This window comes from Vombatus ursinus, unplaced genomic scaffold (assembly GCF_900497805.2).
Source record: "Vombatus ursinus unplaced genomic scaffold, bare-nosed wombat genome assembly UNPS02014811.1, whole genome shotgun sequence".
NCBI lineage: Eukaryota > Metazoa > Chordata > Mammalia > Diprotodontia > Vombatidae > Vombatus > Vombatus ursinus.
This window is the reverse complement of record NW_020954589.1, coordinates 18,464,698-18,467,016: the sequence shown is the minus strand read 5'-3', so window position 1 is coordinate 18,467,016 and position 2,319 is coordinate 18,464,698.

Genomic DNA, 2,319 nt, shown 5'->3' with positions numbered 1-2,319 from the left:
GGGGAGCTCCCAGTCTGATGTAGAGACACAGTCCCAGCCCCCAGGGAGGCTCCATTCCTCCTAAGTGAGCTCTTTTTCTCTTTCTTTCTCCTTATTTCCTGGCTGCTGCCCTCCCATATTGTCCCTCCTGCATGTTCTACCCAGAGTAACTCTCCCTCCTTCTGCAGATGGCTTCTTCCACTGTGGTTGATTCTGACATTTGATTCCAACTCTTATTTCACAGTCTCTCTCTCTCTCTCTCTCTCTCTCTCTCTCTCTCGTGGGATGCTGCATTCTTTACTATAACCACAGCTTCATCTGTACTCCTTCCCCCTTCCTCTTAGACATTTCTTTATTTCTTAACCCAACCTTCCCCTCTTTAAATCCCCACCTCCACTTCTTTTTCCTCCCTGGGGCCTCATTTGGATGATACCCAGAGAGGACAGTAGGGATTGGGGTTCTCTGTCTCTAGTCAGTTTGTGGCAGTTTTTGCCTCAGTTGGGGGGAAGCCATCCCTGGATTTGCACTAATTGCTTGTATCTATCTCTTCCCTCCCCTTCTCCCCTCACCCAAATTATTTTTCAAGCTGCCTTTTGTTTATCATTTTGGATGTTAGGGTAATGTATTAAGTGACGGTTCTCAAAATACAATTTTAATTAAGATTCAATAGTCAGCTCTCTGTCAGTAATCTTCCACGCTGATTACTTAAAATATATTTACCCAGCTCTATTATATCATAGATTTGCATTCATTAGACACTTGCTAATCCTCTACAAACTTATTTTTTAAATGTGGTTTATTTAGCATAATTTACAAGGACAAAACCGTTTTGAACAATGTGCTGGGTGTCTTTGCAGGATCCAGAGTGTGCTTCCCAGAGCCCCTCAGGCTTTCCCTGCCACCCCCCACCCCACACTGAAGAGGATTTGGAGGGAGTCCAGGAGTGGGAGGGAGAAGGGAGGGGCTCAGACAGAAGCAGCAGCAGCTTCTGTCATCATACAAGAGGAAATGTGGGGACTACTTATGGGTCTGGAAACCAAAGATCCAAGGTCAAGTCCTCACTGTTTTTACTGATACTGTAAGGCATAATAAGCCTTTGCTCAGGACTGTTCTCCTTCTTCATCAATATCTCTTAGAATCTCTGGTTTCCTTTAAAACCCAGCTCAAGTACCACCTTATAGAAGAGGCCTCTCCCAGTCTTCCCAGCTTATCCTTTAAGGTTAACTTGGATCTACTTTATATGTATCTTGGATATGCCTATTTATAAATGGGTTTTCTCCCCTGTTAGAATGTGAGTTCCTGAAAGGCAGTGACTATTTTGTCATTTTATTTGTATTTCCAGTATTCAGCATGATGCCTAGAGCATAGTATGCACTTAATAAAGGCTTATTTAGTACTTAATTCCCTTTTTGGACCTCATGTTCTTCATTTGTAAAATGTAGGGTCATGGATTGGGAGTTAGAAGGGATGGCAGTAATTACAACAGAAGTAGCATAATATAGTGGAAAGTCATCAGACTAGGATTTAAAATTTGACCTTGACCTAGTTGTGTGTTCTTGTTGTTGTTGTTGAGTTGTGTCCTTCTCTTCTTGACCCCTTTTGGAGTTTTGTTGGCAAAGATACTGGAGTGGTTTGCCATTCCCTTCTTTAGTTCGTTTTACAGATGAGGAAACTGAGGCAAACAGTTAAGTGACTTTCCCAGGGTCCCAGCTAGTAAGTATCTGACAAAGGATTTGAACTTAGGAAGATGAGTCTTCCTGACTTCAGGCTCAACACTCTATCTACTGCACTATCTCTGGCCTTAGGCAGGTAATATTCCTTCTCAGCACCTCATTTTCCTTGTCTATACAAAAGATGAGATTGTGCTGTTCTAGCTCTCATAGCCAATTGTTAAATTTTCAGGGTAAGCATTTATACCTCAGACATGGGTAATCACTACAAATCAGGGCTTGATTTCTTGTTACATTGACTCTGTAGACTTAAGAAAGTGATGGGGAAGATGTTAATAATGCAGATTAAGCTTAAAAGTATGTCATGTTTTGTTTTGGTGTTTGTTTGTTTGTTTTTCTGGAGAGCCAGTTATTAAACATTTAGCAGCAGACTGTTATCTCTACAATCCCTTCCATCTCCGGACTTCAGTCTAAGTTCATTGATGGACTAACCAATACTCAGAGAAGTGTCATAACAGGGACTTAAGGCTGGCAAATGGCAGAACTGGGACTCAAATTCTTTTGATTTTAAGACCAGAGAGAACGCTTTCCAATGCATCACATGACTAGAGAAGGAAGGAAGGAAGGAAGGAAGGAAGGAAGGAAGGAAGGAAGGAAGGAAGGAAGGAAG